Source organism: Corvus brachyrhynchos, unplaced genomic scaffold (genome assembly GCF_000691975.1).
Source record: "Corvus brachyrhynchos isolate BGI_N302 unplaced genomic scaffold, ASM69197v1 scaffold467, whole genome shotgun sequence".
In the NCBI taxonomy this organism is placed as follows: Eukaryota; Metazoa; Chordata; class Aves; order Passeriformes; family Corvidae; genus Corvus; species Corvus brachyrhynchos.
In genome coordinates this window covers 1,988,915-2,003,685 of record NW_008239309.1, presented here as the reverse complement: position 1 = coordinate 2,003,685, position 14,771 = coordinate 1,988,915, and the positions used below count along the sequence as shown (strand labels likewise).

At 41.6% G+C, this 14,771-nt stretch overlaps 1 long non-coding RNA gene across 1 annotated transcript in view; it reads left to right on the top strand.

Moving 5' to 3' along the window:
* Positions 1 to 13,407, top strand: part of LOC108448296 — a 14,575-nt gene extending 1,168 nt beyond the window's left edge. The window contains exon 2 of the long non-coding RNA XR_001864145.1: positions 13,117 to 13,407. This is a non-coding gene — a long non-coding RNA (uncharacterized LOC108448296). The remainder of the gene's footprint in view (positions 1 to 13,116) is intronic.
* The last annotated feature ends 1,364 nt before the right edge of the window (positions 13,408 to 14,771 follow it).

Here is a 14,771-nt window from a genome sequence, read left to right as displayed (position 1 = left end):
TACACTTTATTTTGTGATTAATAAAAAATACAAGGAGAAAGAGTATATATACATTTTGCTTTGTGATGAATAAAAAACCCCAAGAGCCAATACTACCCTTCACAGAGATTCTAATTTATACCAGATGGATGGATCTGCAGGAACACAGGAGATTTGTTATGCATAAAATATAGGACTGTCACAGCTTGTGCTCTATCAGAAAGGAACAGGTCTATGGATTATATGGTTTATAGCTGAAAATGTTTTTAAAGTTTTGTACAGATGGCTGACCAGTTAAACCTGTAGTGTAGCTTTCTGAAAGACTGCCAGGGTACTACAACATGCTTTACTGACCAAATTGCTTGGAGTATTTTAAAGCCATTTCCCTCTTTCTTACATGTCTGCATACTGTAACATAGTTATACATAAGACATTTTTCAGCTGTTCCTGCAGAAGAATATATGGAGCAAATCTTCTGAGAGTGATGAAGACAAGTAAGATTTCTTTTGCATACATGCACATGGAATGTTTGGTATCCAGCCTGTGCTGAATCCATACATGCATTTACCTTGTTGCACCCATGCGCTCTTTAATGCTTGTAAGAGGTAACACTGATGCAGACACACACACACTTTCCTGTGTGGGTATGAATTTAGGGCAATGTACCCTTTAGCTGCCGGAATAGCCTCAACACATTGCCTGATTCATTAGAGGAGGGTATAAATTTCATACGTGTTCAAGTAGGTTTTCCAAACAGGATGTACAAAAAAGAAATCTTAGTTAGACTGCTAGGTAGGGTCTTGCTCTTTATAGCATTTATTTTATTTCAGCAAGTTTTAGAATGGCAATAACAGCTTTGTGTGCCATTAGTGGCTTCATCCAAGAGACTCTGAGCTCTTTAAAATCAATTACATTTCTAAACAGTGCATCAAGTACAATACTTGCATTTCACTATAAGGCATAAAATACTTTGGAGAGGTCTGGCTCTTGTCCGCAGTCTCAGATCAATGCAGTGACCCAAGGATGAACCGAGCTGGAGGATTCTGACCCTTTAGCAATTTTTCAGCCATTAAATCCCTTAGTCAGAAGCTCAGACTTAAGCAAATGCTGTCAGCTGGAAAATAGGCATTTTGAAAAGAAAGGAAAGGGACGTCTAGAGTAAAGTGGTATCCTGCACCTTCCAACACCTCCAGATTCAAACAGCTGTTTCATGACCAATTTCCTGCATCATTGCAAGCAAGGCACCAATAGCAACATTTTAAAAGAGTACCTGCATTTTCATTTCCCAAAGATCTCAATTTCATTAAGACAAAGACTTATGGATGTAACTCTGGATTTAAATCTGCTGTTTGAAGTTGAAGCTTGGTACATGATATTCCCTTGTAACTGAAGGTCTTCTATGTCTCAGTTTCTGTGGTTGTAGAAGAGGATTAAGTGGTGACACAGGATTGAAAGTGTCACCAGATGCCGTCGTGACAGTGACTATGCATGCATATTAAGCAGGGAAGAGAACATTTTTATAATCCTGCCCAACATAGGGAGGACATTGACCTGTTGGAGCAAGTCCAGAGGAGGGCCATCAAGTTGATTGAGGGGATGAAGCACCCATCCTATCAGGAAAGGCTGAGAGAATTGGATTTGTCCAGCCTGGAAAAGAGAAGGCTTCAGGATGACCTGACTGTGGCCTTCTAGTATCTGAAGAGATCCTATAAGAAAGCTGGAGAGAGTCTATTTGCAAGGGCACATAGTAACAGAACAAGGGGGAATGATTTCAGACTGAAAGAAGAGGAGGTTTAGATTGGATATCAGGAAAAAATTCTTTGTGGTAGTGGTGAGCCACTGGAACAGGTTGCCCAGAAAAGTTGTGGATGCTCCATCCTGGATGGAGATCTGAGCAACCTGGTCTAGTGGAAGGTGTCCCTGTCCATGGCAGTGGGATTGAAACTAAATGATCTTTATGGTCTCTTTCATTCTATCATTCTCTGATTCTATGATTCTGGGATCTAGGAGACAGGTAGCTGACACTGTTTCCCACATATTGATGGTGATGAACCTTATTGATGAGAATTTCTATGCCGTTGACTTAACAGATGGAAGATCATTAAGTATTTTAATGCATACTAACCTAACAGGCTGAGAACTCATCAAAGCACTGGTCTTATCCAAATAAATAATACTCTCAAATGGCCTTCATTTTCACCTCAGAGGAATAAGGCTTGCAATCTGCCTGCCTTGGTCTGTTCTATTGGTGTAGTAGCCCATCAATACAAGAGAAAGTGACTGTTTCCTACGCTGAAACTCAGCCTTTCCTGAATCACCAAAAAAATCAGTGTAACTATTGTCCTTCACTGCTGCTGCACTGCACAACATGTCTTCTGAAGGGCATAGAAATTTTTGAACTATCTGTATTTAATGCAGAATGATTCCCACTATATTGTTTTTCTAAGGCATGTGCTTGAAGAAGGGCTTCCTGTCTAGGATTTCACTTGTATTTAGAGTGGGAGAGTTCTGTACATCCATAAAGACCTAAAAGATCACTGCCCAGTTCCCAGGTGGCACATGGATTTTCTGGAAGACATAGAGAAGTTAAATGTGCTCAGAAATCTTCTGTGTTCTTGAGACTTGCATTGAAAAGGGAAATCTGTGCTTAGGCATGCTTGGGCATTAGCCTTATAAACTTTCTCTTTTCCAAGCACAAGTATTAACAGCAAATCCCCTCCTATGAAAATAGTCACTTATCTTACAGAAAAGCAGCACAAAGACAGTTGGGCCTATGTTTATGATCCATACTGGTGAGACACATGAGGAGCTGTGCAGACACCTTTACCAAGGCAATATTCACATTGATGCTACAGTGGAGTTACTGTGAATAGGGATGGGGACCTCAGCTCCCCACAGGCTTAGCCCAGAGCCTGATGAACAGAACTGCAGAGAAGCAGCTGGAGCTCTGCCTGGTGGGGGGATGATGAGTGAGATGACATTTTATGTATTAGGATTAAAGGGCAGACTGACAAAGGTGACACTGCTGTGAGTGTTTGCTACAGGCCCTCTGATGAGGAGGAGGAAGTGGACAAACCCTTTTACAGACATCTGGAAGTAGCCTCACAGTCACAAGTCCTGGGTCTTGTGGGGAACTTCAGCCACCCTGACGTCAGTTGAAGGAACAACACAGCAAGGCCTAAAAAATCCCTGCGGTTTCTCTCAGGTTACCCCGATGTTAACTTTCTCACAGAGGCTGTGAGGGAGCCAACAAGGAAAGGTGTGCTGCTGGACCTTAACTAACTAACAAGGAAGGCTGGAGGCAGCCTTGGTTGCAGTGACCATGGATTGTGGACTTCAGTATCCTGCAAGGATGGAGAACATAAGATTGCAACCCTAGACTTCAGGAGAACCAGTTTTGGCCTCTTCATGGAACTTCATGGAAGAATGCTGTGGGAATGGCCCTGCAGGAAAGTGAGTCCAACAAGCTGGTCAGTATTTAAGGATTACTTCCTCCAGGTTCAAGGAAGGTGTATCCATCCCCGTGGGCTAGCAAGTGAGAAAAAGGAAGAGGAGACCTGCATGGATGAACAAGGAATGGGGAAAACCCAGACATGGGGTGGAAGTAGGGACAGGACTCCTAGGATGAATACATGGATATAGTCAGAGTATGCAGAATTGCAGTGAGGAAGGTCAAGGTGTAGCTGGAATTAAATCTGACTAAGGACAGGAAGAAGAGCTTCTTCAAATACATCAGTAATGAAAGAAATGCTAGGGAAAATATGGGCCTGCTACTGAATGGAACAGGGACCCTCACTGATGCCTTTTCCTGGTCTTAAAATCAAGAATCAAACATGGTTAGAAGGGAAAAAGGGATTTTTGCCTCTCTATTTATTTTAAGGATCCTTAGGTGCACCACATCCAGGTGTAATGCACTGAAATGCACACCGCAGTGCACACCCACAATAGCTCGGGTATATCATTATAGGTCTTACTAATTAGCATATCTATCAAGGATTCCCCAATGAGAAGCTCAAGTGAGACCCCCTCCCTAAGGAACCTTCCCCTGGATGGTTCTATCTTAGTTTACAGAATGTGTTCTGGAGAGGACCTTGGGGTCTGGGGCTTTCTGATCCCTAACTATGAGGCTTCTAAGATGTTTAGTCTCCTAGCTTGACAAATAAGTCTAAGAATGTAGGCTAAAAAACACTAAGAATACAAAAGTTATAAAAAGGTATATAAAACGGGTATAAAAGAAAAGGCAAAAAATCATCGTGGCACCATCACAATCAAGGTTGTAGAGAAAGCTGAGATACTGAATGCTTCTTTGCTTCATTCTTTACTGCCAAGCCCATCCCTTAGGGAAACCCTGACCCAGGAGACCAGAGTGAAGACCTGGAGAAAGGAAAACTTTCCTTTGGCTGAGAAGAATTGGGTTAGAGACCATTAAGTCAAATTTGACATCCACAAGTTTGGACTTGTGGCCCTGATGGGATGCATCCACGAGTGCTGAAGGAACTGAGACTTCATTGCTGTGTCACTCACTATCATCTTTGAAAGATCATGAAGATCAGGAGTGGTGCCTGAGGACTTGAAGAAAGCAAATGGCACCCCAGTCTTCAAAACTGGGAAGAAGGAGGACCCAGGGAGCCACTTGCCAGGCAGTCTCACCTTAATCCCCGGGAAGGTGAAGGAATGGAGGCCATCTCTGAACATGAAGACAAGAAGGTGGCCAGGAGCAGTCAGCATGGATTCATCAAAAGGAAATCCTGCGTAACCAACTTGATTGTTTTCTGTGATGAAACAAATACATGAATAGATGAGGGGAGAGCAGTGGGTGGATGTTGTCTACCCGGACTTTGGAAAGTCTTTTCATGCTGTTTCCCATGATGTCCTCATAGACAAACTCAGGGATGTGGGCTGGATGTGTGGACAGAGAGGTGGATCGAGAACTGCTTGAACAAGAGATCCCAGAGGGTCAAAATCAGTGGCACAGGGTCTAGTTGCAGGCCTGTCATTGGTGATGTCCCCCAAGGCTCAGTCCTAGGGCCGGAACTGTTCAACTTGTTCATCCCTGACTTGTAAAAAGGGGAAAATCACTGAGAACACAAAGCTGGGATGAGTGGCTGATACCACAGAGGGCTCTGCAGCCCTGCAGAAGGACCTTGGCATGTTGGAGAGATGGGCAGAGAAGAACCATCTGAAATTCAGCAAAGGCAAATGCCAGGTCCTGCACCTGAGGAGGAACAAGCCCAGGCACCAGCACAGGTTGGGGCTGACCTGCTGGGGGGCAGCTCTGCAGCGAAGGACCTGCAGGTCCTGGTGGACACCAAGCTGTCCATGAGCCAGCAGAGTGTCCTGGTGCCCAAGGAGGCCAATGGTATCCTGGGGGGCATTAGGAAGAGCATTGCTACCAGGTCATGGAAGGTGATCCTGTCCCTCTACTCAGTCCTGGTGAGACCACATCTGCAGTGCTGTGTCCAGTTCTGGGCTCCTCAGTATGAAAACACTGGAACATCTCTCTTACAAAAAAAGTCTGAGGGAGCTGGGCCTGATCATCCTGGAAAAGACTGTGAGGATTTCTTATCAATGTATGTAAGTGTCTGAAGGGAGGGTGTCAGGTGGTGGAGCCAGGCCCTCCTTGATGTTGCTGAGCAATAGGACAAGAGGAAAAGGGCAGAAACTGATGGACAGGAAGTTCCACCTGAACAAGAGGATGAAATTTTTTACTGTGCAGGTGACTGAACACTGGAACAGATTGACCAGAGAGGCTGCAAGTTCTTTTTCCCTGCAGATGGTCCAAAGCCACCTGAAGACAGTCCAAGGTCCTGAGGACCCTGCTTGAGTGGGGAAGTTGGACTATATGGCCTGCAGTGGTCCTTTCCAACCTTAATCGTTCTGTGTTTCTGCAATTCTGTGAATGGAAGTCCTAGTCCTTAACCTCTACCCTCCCATTCGATAGATATCCTTACTCTGTGCCACTGTCTCTCAGCATGCAGCCTTTGGGTTTCTGTTGCTGACACGTGTTCTGGTGCCTCACACGGCTGCCCACATATCCCAGAGGAGATGGAACATCATTTTCTGGAATTAGTTTAGCACCATGACTGTGGGTATCTGCTGAAATGGATTGTCTTCCTTGGTACAGCAGTTTTGAATATTTGGTGAGGAAAATGTTCACAGCAGAGCCTATAGTGTTTGTCTTTCGAAGGTTTTCACTGTGAGCCTGGCAGTTTCCTGCCTTGGGAAAAAATGTAGTCTTTGGATTTCATTAATTTTCAAAGGTTCAGTGTGCTTTATTAGATTGTCTGAATCTGCAGAATGATAAAATGGCAGCAATAGGTTTGAGGGGCCAAAAGGGTGAGTTTGGCTCCTGCATACTGTCTTTGGATGAGATGTTCCAATGTCAGGAAACCCAGACATTCACCTTGAAGAGTTAAGCTTTTAGGGGAGATTTAATGTATGCTTTAGTGTCCCACTCTAAATAATTCACAAAATGTCAGCTGATGTCAAGAAATGGAAACTTCTGAATCCAACTGAGATGATCAGTCATGTCTTTGCTTCTAAAACAAGGCTGGAATTATGCAGGAACAATGCAAAGTACTTTAAATATGCAGACCTTATAAACTGCTCATCATGGACATTAAATTGAAGAACACTCTCTTCTTTCTTCCCCTACCTTCAAGCAATCCTTTGGCAGAACTTCCTGTCTTGGTATCACATACAGTTGGCAAAATCCTGGTGCTGCAAAAATTTGATAATGCAGGGAAAAAAAATCAAAGGCCATAAAACACATAAAAGTGACTGTTTAAGCCTTCTGCCTGTTTTTAGGACAATGCTGTCAGGTATTGATTCACACATCTGCCTTTCACCCAAGTGAAGAAATCTTTTTTTTTTTTTTTTAACCTGGGAGAATGTGGGAACCCTGAGTTCAGAGAATTTCAGTCTTTCAGTGTTGATAGGCAATGATCCTCAAAAGCACTCGGCATTTGACCTGAGGCCTTGGGAAAAGCTTCCCAAATTGTGTGGTAACACTGAGGTTGTTGCTGTGTAATTAAAGTTAATTCACTGGGTGGGATATGTAGAGATGTAGAAAAATTAGGTTTATGGGATACAGTAACAATATGGAGGATTTTGGGTGGGGCTTAGCTCTTCTTCTTTCCTCCTTCTTCTTCACAAATCTGGGTGTTTTGGTATTGGTTCAAAAACCCGCAGTGTGGAACCTGAATGTTTAGTTACTGGATTATAAGTAAAAATAAATTAGTTGCCATTCTGTAATTGGATAGATTGGACTTTAAAAGACCTTGGAAGTTAGAACTTGGGGCCATTTTCACCTTGTTAACTTCGAGGCACACTCTGTGCAGCTGTATTATAGATAAGATATAATAAACATCTAAATCCAAAGATAAACTCCCTGTCTCCTGCATTTTAATTTGAACTCTGAGTAAAAGAACTCACGAAACAGAGGCAAAGAAGAAAAGAAACAAAACAGAGAAAATTAATAGGAGAAGAAATCAGTTCCCAGCTTTCAGGCCTTTGCTTTCTCTCTTAGGTACCACACAGCTGGAGCTGCAACAACAAGAGCCAGGGCTCAGTGGTCAAAAACCATGGGGACTGATTCTGCAGTCAGCATAAATGCAGAATTGATCTGTTTTGTCATAAAGCCACTTAGACTTTTGGCATATTTTACCAATCATATCAACACCAATTATTAACTCTAAAGCTTTGTCTTCTCTTCCTTTCTCTGCCCCTGAAACTGTCAGCCCTCCAAATGGCTGGTACTGTAGGGGCTGGGCAGCAGATTTCATTCTGTCTCTTGATATCCCTTAGAAAACAATTTAAAAATATATTTCAAAAATATATATTATTTTCTCCCTTGCAGTATCAGAAGACAGTGGCATTATGTGAATAAAGGACCATAAAGTAAGGCAATTTTAAAATGCTGTAGCAAGAACTAATACTTTCAGTCAAGCTCCTGCAATACCAAAGTAGAAGTGGGTTTTGTCAAATCTGTGTTATATCTCCTACCTGCTCTGATAATCTGCTGCTGTACATTATTTTATGCATTTAATTTCTGTAAAAATTAAAATTCTGCAATTCTGGAAGGGTTTTCATATAACTGGAGTTGAGTGCTCATTGACCAAAAGGGCAAAAATGAACCTGTTCCTGGGCTTAGCTTTGTCTCAGCTTCTGCAGCATGCTCCATTCCAGCTGCTGTGAGACCAGACCAAGGCTGTGTCCCCAGGCCTCCAATGGCTGCCTTCACCCAGGAATGGTGGCACTGTCTTTGTCCTCCTCCCCTCAAAGGACAGGCCTGCATGGGCTCCCCAGCCAGTAGAGAAGCTGTGAGAGCCTTTGCCCCGTCTTGCCCCTTGCACTGTAAATGACTAATTGTAAGTGAACTGCTTGGGAGGAAAAAGGACGACTGACTTAATGACCCAAGTTAGCAAACGCTTGCCTTGTGGACAGTGCATGGAGTCATGATTGCCCTGAGAAAATGGACCAATTCTGCTTGTCTGAAGACTTGTAGGTATGTTTGAGGTGAGGACCCTCTCTCTGGGCTGTGCCATCAGCACTCAGGAAACAGTCACAGACTGGAGTGTCTGTGTTTCCCTCATCCTGGCAGGCTGGAGATGGTGCAGACTCACAGTGTCTCTACACCCTTCTCCAGGAGCCCTGGGGCAAACAGGGAGCAGTCGAGGCAGAAGCAAAACTCTTCCAATGGCTGCTAATGTGACTTGAAAGGTGCTGTTTCTCAGAAGGAGGTGATTCATAAAACTCCCTGTAACATCCTAGTCCAGAGAGAGGATGAAGATGGTGGCACTGCAAGCCTTGTGAGAAGTCAAGGGGCCAAAGAGGCTGTCTAGATCCCACTGCCTGCCCCAGGCAGGGAGCAGGAATCTTGCCGTCACCAGACACCCTCACAGCTTTTTAAGAAAGGCTTGTTTAATGGAGTTACTGTACCAGAAGATGTTGCTCAATGATACACAGCATTCTTTACCACTCTGATCAATGGGTAACAAGAGAAATTGCAGAAGCTTTTTCAAGGAGAGGAAAAAAAAAGGATCTGCATAGAAACATATAAACGAGAACAACAGGCCTGACAGTAAATTCAGTAGAGTTTCTAAGAAACTCAGTGCTAGTGGATAACATTCTTATTACAGTCTTGCAGGAAATGCTAGAGCCAAACCTAATTCCAGAAGATATTTAAAATGTTAAAGTAATGTATGGATTTAATAGTAATGAAGGAGTAGGGAAACAGGTTTTCATTGTGCCCTTTGTTTCTACTTATCAGAAAGGCACCAAATCCCTAAGAGCTACAGTCTGTGTAAGATCAGTTGCATTTCTGTATCTGTGTGATACAGAATTGCCCATCTGGAAGACAAATTACCTGCTATGTAGGTGCTGTCAAGATAACTGAACAGAAATCAGGCGTGTAATTGTTACGTGTTTTTTTGAAAATGACCTTTTGATGTCACTTGAAAATTTGGCTCATTAAGTTTAAAATGGAAAATATGAAATGACATTATTTTTGGATGTCTGGTGTAGTAGAAGAAAGAATACAATACATTTCATGGACTTGCATTAACAGCATAATCTTCCATTTGCAAAGATGCGTTAAAGCAAAGCAACATTTAGATCACGTTTATATTCTTTGTGGTTTAGAAGGTGGAATAGCTTTTGTGATTTAACATTTGCTTCAAAAACTCTTTACACTAATTTGCTCTTACTTCAGGCTCTACCTGTTAGTCTTTTCATAAACCAGTGAGTGGTCTGCAATCTCTAGGTATGGTGGGACCAATATTGAATCCATTACACATCACCTACCCTTTTCCAGTTTTTACAGGAGTAATTGCTAATAAATACTGGTTGTAGACCAGAGGAAATGTGCATCACAGTCATTGCAGTAATGAACAAGCTGGCACTGAGGAGCACTGGCATACTCTTCAGTGCCATATACTGTCTCATCCTTGGGAAGGTACAGAAAAGGCCCTGGAGACCACCCTACCACCATTGCAGTAGGCTTAGTCTTGGGCATTTACTGACTTAATCTTTACAAAAGCTCAAGCTTTTAGGATTCCCAGCTGTCTCAAGGGCTGAAACCAGAAAAACGAGGAAAATTTTTGCTATGCAAAGACTGGGATGGCAGCAATACACTATGGTGTCACAAAATCTCTTTCCTACTTTGCTCTTCTTCCCTACTATGCTTTCCTGATCCTTCTCTCTACCATCTGACCAAACTGGTTTCTTCCCCCAAAGCCCTTTCTCAGTGCTATCTTATTTTCACCTTGACTTAAGTCCATAACCACCTTTTTTTCTTTGCTATTCTGGTGCAGCTTGGCATATTTGCCCTCCTCTGGTGTATCTCTTGCTTTTTTCTTGCTGTGGTTCTTCTGGGGGCTGGGCTGTCTTGTTTTAGCACCTTGCTATACCTGTGGGCAGCTTTCATTGTGTGTTACAGTTGGAGTATGCTGTGGGATGCTTAGTTCTTCCTTAAAAGCACTGGAAGCTCATCTGAAGGAGTAGAGTCTTGGGATACTATAATAGATGGCAGCATGGAGTGCTTAGGTGTGTGTCTTCTGGAGGATAAATATTTTAATGAATAAATGAGATGAGTCAGTGCTCGTGGAGCATGTATTCATTCCTGTCTATGGCTTTCTCTGACTGTTTTAGTTTTCTGATTTGCATTCTGTTCATTTATTCTGACTAAATATATGCATTAGGTTCATTGGCAAGAATAGCAATGATAATAAACATTGGCCTTCCAGCTAAGTTTTTCTCCCAGATTTTCATAGGCTTTTGTCTGATTTCCCACCCAGTTACTCTCTCCTTCTCACTAGCTGCTGCTCATCTGCCCTGCAACCCTATGGAGAAAGCAAGTTATGGGCTACTGAGTGGAAGAGGGTGCATTCATGGCCAGCACTGACCACTAGCAATATGGGCTGGGGGCAGTATCTGTGTCCATTTGCTGAGTCACAGGATCATGCCATGGGAATTAGCCTGGTGGAGAGCTGACCAGCAAAGACTGATGATAGCAAGGCAGAGCATTATGGGCTCATAAAATCAGTTTAGAAGCCAAAAGGTAAACACTTGCTTACAATCAGTTAAAAAATTTGGCAGACCTGTGATGATGAATATAGTTGTAAATATAAGTCAGAAAGGGGTCTTAACTCTCCCTCACTGCTTTATAGTAAGGCATGACACAGGCAATCCACAAGCATATGCACAGAGACCACAAATGGTTTCTGTAATAGGTACCCTTAAAATAGCCTTAGGACTGAAAATCCTGTATCTGCTCTCTGTGTGTTGATGTTTTGCCTCCAGTCCTGGGGCTTGGTCCAAGAAGTAATGTTTTATCAGCACTAAGCAGCAACAGAAGAGGTCTAGAAGGAAGACTCTGCGTTTGCTTACTGTATCTTTCCAAAGACAGATGATGATAATTTATCACTTTCTTTACCTTCTTGAGACACTAAGAGTAGGGACATCAATATTCTATTACTTTTTCCAACAGTGTCTCTGTTTTGAATCCATTTCAGTGTATATTGTAGCTGGCTGACCTTTGAGTCCTTTTTCTTGCAGTTAAATGCAGAATTTTGAGGTCGCAATCAGTTTTTACACATGGCTGTGTTTTTTGTGCAAAGGACAAAATATGAAACAAATAGGAGAAAAATACATTTTTCTGCCTGAAGTCTTTTTGAAATAGGTAGAATAAAAGACCGGTAATGCAAGATTTCTAATGCAGATCCTTGTAAAATTAATCCCCTTACTGAAACACAGAAATTTGAAATGACTGTGATACCTTGATTAATGAAAACCTAACAGGAGGCTTGAGTTCGTGAGGAACATCCTCCATATAGCACAGATCATCTACCATGGCAAAGCATGACCAGAGGTAGATAGAAATTTCCATGCTTGGATTTTTATTTCTGCTTAATAGAGCTGTAGTAAAAAGTTTTTCATTTGAATGGTGGAGGTTTTTTTTTATTTTTAAGGAAGATACTGTTTTAGGACAGTAAAAGAAAATGGAAATATTGCTTGATAATTTTTGCATCTGTTTAATGTATTGCTATTAGAATTTATTCATAAATTAAAAATAATTTTTAGAATTGCAAGGAAAGTGGAAAAAATATGCAGACTCTGCATGTAGCTTGTATGGCGTCTGGATTGATTGTCAGTGATTGTTTTTATTTCTTTGGTTATCATAATGTAGACTAATTATTTATGTGCATATCTAATATCTAATTTAGAGGACTACTCACACATTTTAAGCTAGTCTTGTGACAGGATATCATTTAGAACCAAAGCAGTAAATCTAAGCATGTGACCTAGTATTTTTTCTCACTAATAAAGTATTTTCAGTGGAGGATAAAACATACTTCTTTACTTCTACCATTTGAATGACACATAAAAGTTTGAAACAGAATTGATGTTTTTGTTTACAAAAACTGTCTCCAAGAATATGTTCTCATCTCACTGAGATACATTGTAGGGAGGCTAGATTGTACCAGGGAAACAAAGCTCCAGTATTTCTGTATTTCCAGAAATAAAGAAAATGAGATATTTAATTAAAAGAAAAAGTCAGTTTTTTGATCAGTTGTGGATAGAAGGTTTATATAAATATCCAAATTGACTTGAGACAAGAATTCAATGGAACATATCCAAGTTTCATTTTATTAATCAAATTAATTATTTTTCTTTGTCTGGTTTCTAAGGAGGTTGAAAGGACAGAGCATAGACCTGGATCCATAGCATGCTGTTCTATTCATTCCTTGGATTACATCCATAATAAATCAAATAATGGTCATGTCAGATTTTGTTAGCTATGTCTTTTTAAATCACAAAAATTAGCACTATACTACTCTATTTCAGTAGTCCCATACTGCAAATTAATATCTATATTTGCACCCATGAAACTTAGCAATCGTAGTCTTCCTACTACCTGCTCGGTTTGCACAGAAACACTATCTGTGCATGTCACACATAGGCACAAGATAAATAATATTTTGATAATTCACTACTTCGATAATTTGGTGACACTGTATTGATGAATTACTCCAAACTAAGTGACCACATGACTATGGCCTTGGAGTATTTTCCTTACTAAAATAACTGCTGTTTCTAACAAAACTGTATTTTGAAATATTTCTTCATTATTTGCAGATGCTGACAGGTGTCTTCAGGTTGAAGTACTCTGAGCTCCTAGCAACTGAGGAAATGTATGGGATTAGATATAACCAGATGTGTCAAAGACCTGAAATTTCAAAGCAGGTGGAGTGACTGCCTTTTAATAACACTGGAAGGACTACAGAAGCACAAGTTACAGATATGTGAACGCATTTATTACAAAATCTCTGTTCAGCAAAAACAACTTGTTTTCTTCAACATTTTATGCCCAAGATCCTATAACTTTTATTAGCCCATTAATTTAAATTAAATGCTATCAAACATTAAGACTTCTGCCCTATTTTTGATGTTGCCTGCAGTTCTTCCTTGTTCAGTTGGTTTTGTTTTGTCTGCTTTCACAAATTCAAACAGTTGTTGTTAACTTTATCCTCTTCAGCTCATGTTTGCAGGAAATTGTATGGTACATTGACTTACCTTGACTCCTTGGCATATTTAAATTACCCCTCCTTTGATTTTTCAAATAATGTTTTAATAGTTCCAGTTGCAGGAGGAAATAGAAACTGTAGTGCAGTCCTGCCCGGATCACGTCCTAGAGAGTATTTCAGACACTCACGTGGTGTGTTTGAATGTATCTTTGAGAAATTATTGCTCTTTATGTGTATTTGGTTTGTATGGCAAGGATTTGGTAGGGGGGGGCTAAGAGGTGTAGCTTCTGTGAGAAGAGGTCGGAAGTGTTTACCATGTCCAACAGAGCCAGTGCCAGCTGGCTTCCACATGGACCCACAGCTGGCCAAGGAGGAGCACATCAGCCATGGTGGTAGAACCTCCAAAATAATCTATTTAAGGAGGGGAAAACCTTGTGTGACTGCAGGCAGAGAGAGGAGTGAGAAGAGAGAAACAGCTCTGCAGACACTGAGGTTAGTAACGTAGGAGGGGGCAGGAGGTGCTCCAGCTGCTGGAGCTGAGATTCTCCTGTGGCTCCTGGAGGTCCACAGGGGAGCAAAGATCCACTTGCAGCCCATGGATGACCCCACACCAGAGCCAGTGGATGCTGGACTGTGACCCCTTGGGAATTGTGGGATGGTGACCAAGGAGCCAGGCAAGGGCTAAGGCTTCCTATCGATGGCCTACACTATGTACCCTCTACATTATCTTTGAAGATGGAGATTTGCACAGTTTGCATCAAGGACTATTCAACTGAAATTAATTTCTGTTTCAGATAGTGCTGCATTTTTTCACAGCACTATTCAAGTGACTATGCTGATGTCAGTGGTGAGATTTTATGCCATTACACATCAGTATTTGCTTTCAGATGGCAAACAAAGAAACACAGTTCAGTGTAGGACTGCTATCCTCTTTCTTGGTATGAATCTGACTCCATGTAGTCTCTTACAGTTGGCAATCAGTAAAAAGGGAAAAATATGATTAATTGTTTTAGAATAGAAGAGTATATTCTCTCTTTTAAAGCAGAAAAATGCATTGCCTGATTTTCCCATTTAAAAAATAAGACTCCATGTTACTACATGGAGCTCATAGATAATAACTGTGTTATTACTAAGATCTCACATTGTGCCCTAGATGTTTTGATGGCAGGAACACTCTGCCAGGACTAGCTGCTGCTCCCTTGTCTTTGCCCTCTGCAACCCCTGCTCCTGCCAAGAAGCCGACCCAGTGCTTGGTGGGGCTGGGGG